The sequence below is a fragment of the Callithrix jacchus genome, chromosome 4 (genome assembly GCF_049354715.1).
Source record: "Callithrix jacchus isolate 240 chromosome 4, calJac240_pri, whole genome shotgun sequence".
NCBI lineage: Eukaryota > Metazoa > Chordata > Mammalia > Primates > Cebidae > Callithrix > Callithrix jacchus.
The window spans coordinates 145,610,241-145,623,719 of NC_133505.1; the positions used below are offsets into that span (position 1 = coordinate 145,610,241).

Sequence of the window (13,479 nt, forward strand, 5' to 3'; positions counted from 1 at the left end):
GGCCTGCCTTACAAGAGCTTCTGAAGGAAGCACTAAACATGGAAAGGAACAATTGGTACTAGCCACTGCAAAAACATACCTAATGGTAAAGAGCATTGACACAATGAAGAAACTGCATCAACTAACGGGGAAAACCAGCTAGCCTGAAAATGCCAGGATCAAATTCACACATAGCAATATTAACCTTATATGTAAATGGATTAAGTGCCCCAATTAAAGACACAGGCCAACAAATTGAATAAAGAGTCAAGACCCACCAATGGCTGTATTCAGGAGACCCATCTCACATGCAAAGACACACATAGGCTCAAAATAAAGGGACTGAAGAAGATTTACCAAGCAAATGGAAAGCAAAAAAAAAAAGGAGGCACTGTAATCCTAGTCTCTGATAAAATAGACTTTAAGCCAACGAAGATTGAAAGAGACAAAGAAGGGCATTAAATAATGGTAAATGGATCTATGAAACAAGAAGAGCTAACTATCGTAGGTATATGTGCCCCCAATACAGGAGCACCAAGATTCATAAAGCAAGTTCTTAGAGACCTACAGAGAGACTTAGACTCCACAAAATAGTGGGAGACTTTAGCACCTAACTGTCAATGTTGGACAGATCAATGAGACAGAAAATTAACAAGGATATCAAGGACTTGAACTCAGATCTGGACCAAGCGGACCTAACAGACATCTACAGAACTCTCCACCCCAAATCAACAGAATATACATTCTTCACAGCACTACATCACACTTATTCTAAAATTGACCACATAATTGGAAGTAAAACACTCCTCAGCAAATGCAAAAGAACAGAAATCATAAACTGTCTCTCAGACCACAGTGCAATCAAATTAGAACTCAGGATTAAGAAACTCACTCAAAACCTCACAACTACATGAAAACTGAACAATTGGCTCCCGAATGAATACTGGATAAATAATGAAATGAAGGCAGAAATAAAGATTTCTTTGAAATCAATGAGAACAAAGATACAACATACCAGAGTCTCTGGGACACATTTAGAGCAGTGTGTAGAGGGAAATTTATAGCACTAAATGCCCACAAATGAAAGCAGGAAAAATCTAAAATCAACACTCTAACATCACAATTAAAAGAACTAGAGGAGCAAAAACAAACAAATTCAAAAGTTAGCAGAAGATAAGAAATAGCTAAGATTAGAGGAGAACTGAAGGAGATAGAGACTTGAAAAACCCTTCAAAAAAATTAATGAATCCAGGAGCTGCTTTTCTGAAAAGATCAACAAAATAGACTGCTAGCTAGACTAATGAAGAAAAATAGAAGAATCAAATAGATGCAATAAAAAATGATAAAGGGGATATCACCACCCATCCCACAGAAATACAAACTACCATCAGAGAATACTATAAACACCTCTATGCAAATAAACTAGAAAATCTAGAAGAAATAGATGAATTCATGGACACATACACCCTCCCAAGACTAAACCAGTAAGAAGTTGAATCCCTGAGTAGACCAATAACAACGTTTGAAATTGAGACAGCAATTAATAGCCTCCCAACCAAAAAAAGTCCAGGATCAGACAGGTTCACAGCTGAATTCCACCAGAGGTACAATGAGGAGCTGGTACCATTCCTTCTGAAACTATTCCAAACAACATAAAAAAGAAGGAATCCTTCCTAACTAATTTTATGAGGCCAACATCATCCTGATACCAAAACCTGGTAGAGACACAGCTAAAAAAGAAAATTTCAGGCCAATATCCATGATGAACATTGATGCAAAAATCCAGTAAAATACTGGCAAACCGAATCCAACAGCTTATCAAAAAGCTCACTCACCATGATTAAGTTAGCTTCATCCCTCAGATGCAAGGCTGGTTCAACATATGCAAATTAATAAATGTAATCCATCACATAAACAGAACCAAAGACAAAACCAGTTGATTATCTCAATAGATGCAGAGAAGGCCTTTGACAAAATTCAACAGCCCTTTATGCGAAAAACTCTCAATAAACTAGGTATTGATGGAACGTATCGCAAAATAATAAGAGCTATATGACAAACTCACAGCCAATATCATACTGGATGGGCAAAAACTGGAAGCATTCACTTTGAAAACCAGCACAAGACAAGGATGCCCTCTCTTACCACTCCCTCTCTCACCACACCTATTCAATAGTATTGTAAATTCTGGCCAGGGCAATCATGCAAGAAAAAAAAATAAGGAGTATTCAGTTAGGAAAAGATGAAGTCAAAATATCTCTATTTGCAGATGACATAATTGTATATTTAGAAGAACCCATCATCTCAGCCCAAAATCTCCTTAAGCTGATAAGCAGCTTCAGCAAAGTCTCAGGTACTAAATCAATGTGCAAAAATCACAAGCCTTCCTATACACTGATAACAGACAGAGAGCCGAATCATGAGTGAACTCCCATTCACAATTGCTACGAACAGAATAAAATATCTAGGAATACAACTAACAAGGGATATGAAGGACCTCTTCAAGGAGAACTACAAACCACTGCTCAAGGAAATAAGAGAAGACAAAAACAAATGGAAAACATTCCATGCTCATGGTTAGAAAGAATCAATCTTGTGAAAATGGCCATACTGCCCAAAGTAATTTATAGATTCAGTGCTATCCCCATCAAGCTACCATGGACTTTCTTCACAGAATTGGAAAAAAACACCTTAAATTTCATATGGAGCCAAAAAAAGAGCCAGCATAGCCAAGACAATCTCCTGCTTCAGCCTCCTGAGTAGCTGGGACTACAGTCACATGCCACCACGGCTGGCTAATTTTTGTATTTTTACTAGAGATGGGGTTTCGCCATGTTGACCAGGCTGGTCTTGAATTCCTGACCTCAGGTGATCCACCCACCAAAGTGCTGGGATTACAGGCATAAGCCACCATGCCCGGCCTCAGGTATTTCTTTATAGCAACACAAGAAGGGCCTAACACATGTACAAACAATATAAGGGACCCTGTATATTCAGGACCCATTTATAACAATGATCAGCTTATGGTTCATATCATTTCATCTATTTTCCCAAAGTTGTAACCACCTCATATACCCTGGGTTATTTTTGTTATTGTTTTTTTGAGATGGAGTCTCACTCTGTCCCAAAGGCTAGAGTGCAGCAGCACAATCTTGGCTCACTGCAACCTCCACCTCCCAGGTTCAAGCAGTCCTCCTGCCTGTCAGCCTCCCAAGAAGCTGGGCAAGCATGTGCCACTACACCCAGCTAATTTTTGTATTTTTAGTAGAGACAGGGTTTCACCATGTTGACCAGGCTGGTCTCGAACTCCTGACCTCAAGTGATCTGCCTGCCTCTGCCTCCCAAAGTGCTAGGATTACAGGCATAAGCCACCGCGCTCAGCTCCCTGTATTATTTTAAAGAAACTCTACACACATCGTGTCATTTTATACCTTAATATTCCAGTACATATCTTTTTTTAAAAGGACTATTTTTAAAAATCTAATCACAATTGCATTAATAGCCTGAAAAAATTAACAATAATTTCTTAGTATCATCAAATGTCTAGTCAGTAATCATTTTTCCTCAATGATCTTATAACTTCTTACTTAAAAATAATTGATTTAAGGCCAGGAGTGGTGGTTCATGTCTGTAAGCCCAGCATTTTGGGAGGCCAAGGTGGGAGGTCAAGAGATCAAGACCATCCTGTCCAACATGGTGAAACCTGGTCTCTACTAAAAATACAAAAATTAGCTGGGTGTGGTGGCGTGTGCCTGTAATCCCAACTACTGGGGAGGCTGAGGCAGGAAAATTGCTTGAACCTGGAGGCAGAGGTTGCAGTGAGCTAAGATTGCACCACTGCACTCCAGCCTGGTGGTAGAGTGAGACTCCGTCTCAAAATAATAATAATTTATTTAAATTAGGACCCAATAAGGTTTACATGTTACAATTAATATGACTTCTACATTTCTTTTAATATATAGGTTTTCTTCCCTCTTTTTCTTTTCTCTTTTGTCCTGTAGTTTCCCACAGTCTGCATTTTGCTGATTGTAGCCTTCTGCCTCTTGCATTTCCTGAAAATTGATAGTTTGAGGCCTGATGAAATTCAGGTTTGATTTTTTCGATAAGAATACTTCAAAGGTGGTGTTTTGTTCTTCTTTCAGAAGCTGAAGATTTCCAGTGAGTTTTCTGCATGCTGTTAGCTGCTGTTGACAATCTTTGCATGAATCTACTGTTTCATTAGGGGTTGCAAAATGTCGACATACTACCTTGTCATTCTTTTTTTGTTTACTAATTTGAATACTTCTATAAAGAGAGACTTTCTTTTAATAATGAGTTGCTTTCCCAAGATACAGTTCATACAGGAGAGATACATATTAATTTTCTTTACCAATTTTCTAACCAATAACTTGGTTTTATGTCATCTTCCAAAATTGATCACTGAGTTCTTTGTAGTATTATAAACTCACGAACTTAAGTATCTTGTTATGTTTCAATCCATTTCAGTTATTTTCTTATTGGTATTCAAATTGAGGGGAGTCTCCTCAAGATAACTCTTGAGTTCTTTTGACATGTGTCAATTTCTCTGCTATTTTGAGACAGAATCTCGCTCTGTCACTCAGGCTAGGGTGCTGGCTAAGTTTTTTTAAAAAAATTTTTTTTTAGAGATGTGAGTCTCACACTATGTTGCCCAAACTGGTCTCAAACTCCTGGCCTCAAATAATCTCCCCACCTTGACCTCCCAAAGTGCTAGGATTATGGAGCAAGAGCCACCACACCTGCTGGTTTCTAATAATTTCTTTTCTTTCTGGTGTGATAAAATCTTCTGGGCTTGTCTTCTCATCTTCCTGCCTCAGACTTGAGATCACCATTTCTCCAAGGAGCCCTGGTTCCTTTTGGTGGGAAATAATATTTAGTATTGCCCTAATAAAGCACTCTTATAAGTATCTTACAAGGCTGTTCATAGTTGCTAGGAATTTTTAATATGCAGAACTAGAAAAAACTTTTTTTAAAAATGGACAATGCATCATGAGTTCAGATCCATACTCTCAATTTAAATTCAAGTCAACAGGATTGGTATTGAACCTTTCTGTATCACATCCATATCTCCTTTCTCTCACATAGGAAATCTTGGTTCCCAATGACATTAACATAATTACTCCTTTTCTTTGTTCCATAACACATGCACAACATTCCCAAAATAACAAAATCATCACTACCATTCCCAATATCATTACTGAAATCAATTAAAAATAATGTTTGCAGTTCTTGTTGTCCTTAAGGCATGCCACATTTAGGGATGTGAGTCAAATTTGTGTGTTTTAAAATGGAATAATTCCAATCTGTACAGTTATGCAACTAACACCATACACAATTAGGTTTGTTTCCTTTTGCTTTTAAATTTTAGGGATTACTGTTATCAAATTCAATTTTGTTTCATAATTAAAGACCTATAGTTACAGAAGTCACATCTAGAAAACAAGGTATATTCAAAAAATCTAGCTTCTACCACTGTGTTCTGTGCTCTGTTCCCTCTTTTCAAATCTCTCTATAACAGGGCTGGATGAGCTTTTTCTAAAGGGCCAGAGAGCAGCAATCTTAGGCTTTGTGGGCTGTGTGATCCCTGCTGCAGCTACTTAACTACCGACACAGTATGAAGGTAGCCATAGGCAGTATGTAAGCAAATGGGTGTGACTGTGTTCCAGTCACATTTTGCAAAAAAGGGATGTCAAAATTACATGGATATAGTATACGAACCATACCCCTGCTCTAGAGTCATCTGCAGAGACTGTCCCCAGATCCTCAGTTTCAACTCACCACTCACCCCATCCTAAAAGTCCATATGGCTGAATCCAAAGCACTCTTGGATTTTTTCAGTTATCTTGCTTGTCCTTTCTGCAGTTTTCAGTATGATCAAGTACTCATTCCTTGAAATAACAATCTTCCTGTGAAGGCCGTGAGAGAAGATTCACCTGGCTTCCTCCTACCTCTCAGTCCTGTCCTTTCGATGCTCCCTATTTAATGACAAATACTCTATTTGTTAAATGTGGGCATTCCTCCAGCCTGTGTGAACTCTGCTTCTCTTTTCACTCTGTTCTCTCTGTAGAGCACTTAATCCATACCCAGGTTTTTATTTAATATTTCTATAACAGTGATCAGGTAATTTTTATCTCTTGTCCAGACATTGCCTTTGAGTTCCTAATTAGATATCCAGCTGCTTGGCATTTAATTTGGGATGTTTTGAAAACACCTCAAAACCAACATGTACAAGTATACATAATCATAGTAGGAAAATGTGACTATATTCTCTATTTTAATAAATGGTACCACCAGCCATCCAATTTCAAAAGTTAGAAACCCAAGAGTCATCTAACAGCCACTTCTTGATTTACCCCCAATATCTCTGATGTGTGTTCAATTTTCTACATCTCTATCAATACCCCCTTAGGCCAGCCCACCATTATATCTGGCATGGGCTATGGCCATGGCCTTCTAATTGGTCTCCCCATCATTTTGGACTCCCTCACCCCTCCCTGTACAGCCAGTGTTGGCTTCTCAAATGGCATTGCGACCATGTCATCATGCCCATTTAACATCTTTAGATTAAAAACTGTAACCTTTAACAGGGCATCCAAGGCCCTGCAGGGATATGGCTCTACCCACTCCTTCAGCTTTCTTTCTTCCTCTTTCTCCAGTTCCTGGTGCTTTAGCCCAACTCACCTTCATCCAGGTCCTCAGGGATGCCATGCTGCCTCTGCCCTTGACATTGCCATCTACATATGAGGCTCTTCTACCTCCACTGCCCTCTTCTCCCAGTTGCCTTTAATCCACCTAGCTCCTGCAGGGAAGCCTTTCCACATATGTACTTTTTCTTTAGAAGATTAACTACAGTTGTAATTTTACATTTATTAGAATTTTTAAGAAATCGGTGCTGTCTTCCTAACCATACTGTAGGCTCCATGAAGGCAGGAATTGTGCCATTTTTTGTTTTCTTTTTTGTCTCATCATAACCCCAGAATATAAGAAAAGATTCAAAATAATGTTGATTTAATAAATGAATAAGTGTACAACCACAGCAAACATGCACATACGAATTTAGTTCTTAAACAATTTTGGGTCATGAGCTCTTTGAAAAGAGCTATTCAAACTGTACCAAAAACTATAAATCACCCCAGAGAAGACACATATGTGCATAGATACAAAATTTGCCAGACATTTCAGGAACTTTGTATGCTGCATAAAGCTCTCATATGGACAATAGTGCATGAAACCAAGTGAAATGTCTTCAATTTTTTATTTTTAATGACTTTGTAATATTCAATGGTACAGATTTTGCTTAAGATTCTCTAGTTTCCCTCCTTCTGTTCTAAGTTTATTATCCAGCTCATTCAGTTTTCTTTTAATTTCAAAAACTATATATTTTTTTTACTTCAAATGTCTGTTTTATCTTCTTTTCCAAATGAACATTTTAAACATTCACTCCTGTTTTTACCTTGATTTCTCTTTGAGGATTTTCAGCATGTTTGTGTTAAAATCTCTTGGATTATTTCATTACCTTCACCTCTTGAGGTGACAGATCCCTCGTTTGTTTCATTTGCTGGCCCTCCCTCATGGTGTTTTAATCTGAGGTTATTTTCTGTGGGGAGGATAACTGCCCTGGGTTATGGAGGCACACAGGTGGTTCACATTTGTAACTTCCTCTCTGGGAACCCTTCAGATTTCTTATTTTCTCACCAGTTTTTATGTTTCTGTGGTAGCGCAAGGTCTCTAATGTGCCAGAAGATTTAATATGGACTAAAACCTATGCAAGGCCTGTTCTGATTTCCCCTAGGTCTCCCTTTTCTTTGGCAGCCCAGGAGAAGGTATGCCTCCTTGCTTCTTCCCTGCAAGGTCTGAACTCTTGTCAGTAGGAAAGTTTAGCACTAATCATCAAGACTAGGCCCAATTACCCTATGAATTTCTCAATTTCAGCTCCCACTTACTGTCCTGGTGTTTTTTAAAAAAAATTCTATTATCTTGCTGATTCCTTTTTTTCATTACTATTCCTTTTGAAGAGATTATGCTTTATAATCCCAGCGCTTTTAGCTGTTTGAAATTAGTTCATAGTGTATTAGTCCATTTTCACACTGCTATAAAGAACTGCCAAAGACTGGAAAATTTATAAAGAAAAAAGCATTAATTGACACAGTGTTCACATGGGTGGGGAGGCCTCAGGAAACTTACAATCACGACGGAATGGAGGGAAAGCAGGTACATCTTACATGGCGGCAGGCAGAGACAGAGAGAGAGAGAGAAAGAGAGAGAGAGAGAGAATGTGTGTGTGAAGGAGGAACTGTCTAATGCCAATAAAACCATCAGATCTCGTGAGAAGTCACTATCACAAGAACAGCATGTGGGAGACCACCTCCACGATGCACTCACCCACCCCCAGGTCCCTCCCTTGACATGTGGGGATTATGGAGTTTACAATTAGAGATGAGATTTGGGTGGGGATGCACAGCCAAACCGTATCACATAGATTCCCCTTTCAGCTCAGTCTACTGATTTCTAGGAAGATTAGATTTTATAGATATGCCATTACTTATCTCAGACATTTAGCTTGTTTTCCCCAACTTTTTCTACTGTAAACAACCCTTAGAAAAACATCCTTTAGCTAAATCCTTGGACAAATCTTTAATCATCGTTTTAGGAAAAACCCCTAGAAGACAGATTGTTCGATCTAAAGGCACATTTGTATGGCCATTGGTATTTGTCATGTGCCAACTTCTCTTCCTTTTTTATGCAACTCAGGAGTTACACAAATACCTATGGATGCCCTTGCTCTTGTGTCATCTCCTTTCAGCCCCATTAAAACATGCACCAGGGGATCACCTGAGGTCAGGAGTTCGAGACTACCCTGGCCAACATGGCAAAACCCCGTCTCTACTAAAAATACAAAAATTAGCCAGGCTTGGTAGTGGGTGCCTGTAATCCTAGCTACTCAGGAGGCTAAGACAGGAGAATCGCTTGAACCCAAAAGACAGAGGTTGCAGTGAGCAGAGATTGTGTCATGGCACTCCAACCTGGGCAACACAGCAAGATTCCGTCTCAAAAATAGTTAATTAATTAATTTTAAAAAAAAACCACCATGCACCAGGGACTGAAACTGGGGGGTGAACAGCACCACAGACCCTGACCAAGCCATAAAGAGTTTGCAAAGAAGCCACCAGAGAAGACTTAGAGGTGCTACCTAGGCAACCAGAAAACAAGGACCTCTGCCAGATCCACTCTCCCCTCCACAGGCCTCTCTCCAAGCTGTTCTCTAGTCATTTTCATCACAATTTGGCAGCCTCTTTCTACTTCTTATCAGAAATTTAAGAGAAGAGAATTAAATTCAAGTCCCGCATTACTAAGCTTTGTTATTTTTGCAAAGTACACGTTGTACATTCAGCGGCGCACTGCAAAGCATTATCATGAATTATTTAAATGAAGCTATCCTTGTCACAATAAATGAGCAAAGCACATTTCGTTCATTGTCTCCTTACATGTTGTCATTTCCCTTCACGGATTTCTTACTTTGCAACATTAACTAAAATGTGATGAGCCTTGCAATGTCATTGCTACAGACTACCCTACCTTAGCTCTGCTGCTCATGTATGGAGGTTTGTTTTTTTTTTAATGTGACTGAAGCATTTTCCTTTCTTCTTAAGATTCATTATACTCAAATGTGTCCTTGTAGCAGCATAAAATAGGAATATGTGAATATGTATAACTGCAGTTTGCTTTTGGAAGTAATTCATATTCAGTTCTTCTTTTTTGCTCTGTGGGGATGGAACAATAGATGCTGTAGGGTGGGAAAAGAGACACGAAAATCTAAAGCTACTGGGGCCCTTCTTTGGAAAGGAGGCTGGAAACATTTGTTTGACTCATCTTTTATAAATCTATCTTAGAATTCCAAGTAAATGAGAGTAAAACTTGCCTCAAAGGTTAGCGAAATGCCCCTGAAGTCTACGTCAGGCAATGAGGACAGTAATTCATTAGAGATTAACTGTTCTTGGCATTGTCACAGTCGGTTCAGCTTGAATGTTAATCTCTATCTAAGGAAATGACCATTTTTACCTGTGCTTTATCATTGATACTGACAAGATCAAGTGACACTTCCGTGGATACTACATGCTACCCATATAGGCCCCACTCCATTCTTTGCCCCCATTCACACAAACACACACACACACACACACACACACTCACACACACACACTCTCGCTCTCCTCACACCAGCATGCCAACAGGTTCATTTTAGGCCACCCTGTTTTGTCTCAGAATGTGACAAGGCTACATGGACAGGGATCAAAAAAGAGCAGTGACGTAAGGCCAGGGGAGGAAAACACAGAAAATAAATCAGCAATCATTAGAACTTGGAACTGAAGCAAACTTTAAAAAAATTTTTTCCTTTTCTTTTTTTTTTGAGACGGAGTCTCACTTTCTTACCCAGGCTGGAGTGCAATAGTGCAGTCCCAGCTCACTGCAACCTCCACCTCCTGGGTTCAAGCAATTCTCCTGCCTCAGCCTCCTGAGTAGCTGGGATTATAGGTATGCGCCACCAAGCCTGGCTAATTTTTTGTATCTTTAGTAGAGACAGGGTTTCACCTCGTTGGCAGGCTGGTCTTGAACTCCTGACCTCATGCTCTGCCTGCCTTGGCCTCCCAAAGTCTTGGGATTACAGCATAAGCCACCACACCTGGCCTAAAAATTATTTTAGCCACTTAAAAAAAACTTCTCATTTTGCAATAATTTTTAACTTACAGAAAAGTTGGGAGAATAGTACAAATAATGTTTTTATTCCTTGCATCTGGACTTCCCCATTTAGTTAACATTTTAGTGGTTATGACCAGGCACAGTGGTTCACACCCACAATCCCAGCACTTTGGGAGGCCAAGACAGGCAGATCACTTGAGCTAAAGAGTTCGAGACCAGCCTGGACAACATGGTGAAACCACATCTCTACTAAAAATACAAAAAAATTAGCCAGGTATGGTGGTACACACCTGTAGTCCCAGGGACTTGGGAGGCCGAAGTAGGAGGATTGCTTGAGCCTGGGAGGCGGAGGTTGCAGGAAGCTAAGATTGCGCTACTGCACTTCCCACCTGGGCAACAGAGCCAGGCTCTGTCTCAAAAAAAAAAAAAATGTTAACAGTTTATTAACTAACATCTTATCATTTTTGCCTTATTATTTAGAATCACTTGAGAGTACATTACAAACGTGACACCCATTACTTTAAGTGTGTCAATGTGTGTTTCCTAAAACACAAGGACACGCTGCTGAAAAATCAAAGTACATCCAGCATTACCAGAAATCAGCACTGATACAATACTACATCCACCTGCAGACTTCATTCCCATATTCCTGATTGCTCCAGCAATATCCTTTATAGCCACCCTTTCCTTTTTGGTCCAGAATTCAACCCAGGGTTATCTACTGTATTTAGTTTCCATGTCTCTAGATCCACCTTTGATGTGGAGCAAATGCTCAGGTTCTCCTTGCCTCTTATGACTTGACACTTGAGAAGAGCACAGGCCTGCTGCTTTGTCGAATGACCCTCGATTTCTGGTTGGGTGATGCTTCCTCAAGATTATGTTCAGGTTATACTTCCTTGGCAGGAATAGCCCGGAAATGATGCTGCATTCTTCTCAGTGGACTGCATCGGGGGACATAGCGTGTCAATTTGTCCCATAGCTGGTGATGACTATATCCCTTAAGATAATTATTATTTTGTACTTAATTTATATTTGATAAACAACTTAAAAGTATTTGATTAATTTTAAAGTAATCCAAAACGATTTTAATATATGTAAATATTCTCTTTCTTATCAAGCCTTCACCCCTATTTTAGCATTCATTGATTTTTTTTTGAGATGGCGTTTTGCTCTTGTCACCCAGACTGGAGTGCAGTGGCACAATCTTTGCTCATTGCAACCTCTGTTCCCTGGGTTCAAGTGATTCTTCTGCCTCAGCCTCCTGAGTAGCTGGGATTACAAGCACGCACCACCATGCCTAGCTAGCTTTTGTATTTTTAATAGAGATGGGGTTTCATCACATTGGCTACGCTGCTCTCAAACTCCTGACCTCAGGTGATTCACCCACCTTGGCCTCCCCACGTGCTGTGATTACAGGCATGAGCCACTCATTGATAATTCTTATTTAAAGCAGTTATTACTATGATGGCCTCCAAGCAGTGATTTCCTAATTTCTTAATTATTAATTGTATTAATTGGTATTCTTTTGTGAGATAGTTTTCCTTCTCCCCTACTTACTTATTTATTCATTCATAGGTATGTTTACATCAGTACGGACTCAGGGATGCCTATTTTATTCAATAGGCTATATTACATTAATTATTTGATACTCAAATTATTCCATATTTTGCCAGTGGGAGCATTTTTATTAATAAATTGCCTTCTGTATTTAGTATGTCCATGATTCTTTAAGTATTTCCTTATTTTCTGGTGTCCAAGATGTTCCAGACCCGTCTTATACTTTCCTTGCCCCTGCCCTGGCATCAGCCATTTCTCCAGTAAGCTCTGACTTATTAGTATTATTTTTTTGAGATGGAGTTTTGCTCTTGTTGCCCAGGCTGGAGTGCAAAGATACGATCTCAGCTCACTGCAACCTCCACCACCCAAGTTCAAGCAATTCTCCACCCTCAGCCTCCTGAGTAGCAGGCATTACAAGCATGTGCCACCATATCTGGCTAATTTTTGTATTTTTTAGTAGGGACGGTGTTTCACCATGTTGGTCAGGTTGGTCTCAAACTCCTGACCTCGTGATCCACCCACCTCAGCCTCCCAAAGTGCTGGGATTATAGGCACAGGCCACACTCGGGCTTATTTTATTAGGGAATGGAATTGAGAAACCAAGATCTGAGTTGATGGTGTGTTCATTGCTTCAGGGAAGTCATTGCTTTTAGGTGCCCTAAGTGAAGATGAAATACATGTACACACATGTACATATACAGCCATCTGTCTCTATTTGTATATCATTTATATACATATTTTAAAACATGAGATTTTACAGTGATATCTCCAATTTCTCTCCAACTCCATCTGGATTAGTCTAGCCTTCCTCCTTTACATATTTGTAGATCCCTTTTCCACAAGTTAGAAACCTGGTTCCCACAATCTTTAGATTTTTTTTCCCTAACCCGCTGTAAACAACCAATCTTCCAGCCATTCAGAAGCCACCACCTCTTCTTTCTCCCCTTCTGCACATGGCTATTGCCCTACTGAGTATCTCCACACTCTTCCCATAGCCACGCCAGGCTGAGCCAACCCTGTTACTGACCCATAACAGCAGACTAGTTAGACGTTTCCAGACTAGACTAGCACACTAGAGCAGTCTCTTCTATACCTACTACCCGATCAGGAGAAATGATTGGCATTTCAGAATGTGGCCAGCTTTGTGTCAAAAGGAGGATTAAATAAATCACATAATATAGTGTGTTAGCTCCAGTGGGGAAGAGAATTTAGTCTTGTAATAGAAGT

General features: G+C 39.6%; 1 protein-coding gene across 12 annotated transcripts in view; it reads left to right on the plus strand.

Annotated features, from left to right (window-relative positions):
- Positions 1 to 13,479, plus strand: part of ECT2L (epithelial cell transforming 2 like) — a 114,338-nt gene that overhangs the window by 33,215 nt on the left and 67,644 nt on the right. The window lies entirely within an intron of this gene.